The sequence below is a fragment of the Colobus angolensis genome, unplaced genomic scaffold, assembly GCF_000951035.1.
Source record: "Colobus angolensis palliatus isolate OR3802 unplaced genomic scaffold, Cang.pa_1.0 Scaffold48, whole genome shotgun sequence".
NCBI classification, from domain to species: Eukaryota; Metazoa; Chordata; class Mammalia; order Primates; family Cercopithecidae; genus Colobus; species Colobus angolensis.
This window is the reverse complement of record NW_012118265.1, coordinates 13,670,956-13,671,267: the sequence shown is the minus strand read 5'-3', so window position 1 is coordinate 13,671,267 and position 312 is coordinate 13,670,956.

Genomic DNA, 312 nt, shown 5'->3' with positions numbered 1-312 from the left:
TGAGAGCAGCTTGTTAAGATGTAAAATCTCAGCCCCACTCCAGCCCCGCAGCATTGGAACCTGCAGCAGGCAGAATTCCAAGGCAACTCTTATTCACATCAGAGTTTGAGAAGCAACTGCTCTAGAATATACTAGGGAGCCATGTGAGATCTCAGGGTCAAGTGTAGAGTGACTTGAGGTTTCCCCTTGGTTGAGAGCTCCTCAAATAAGACAGGTTAGCTAATTTCAGAGCAATTTTTTAGATTTAGAAAATTGGGGTGAGGCGCAATGGCTCATGCCTATAATCCTAGCACTTTGGGAGGCCGAGGCAGG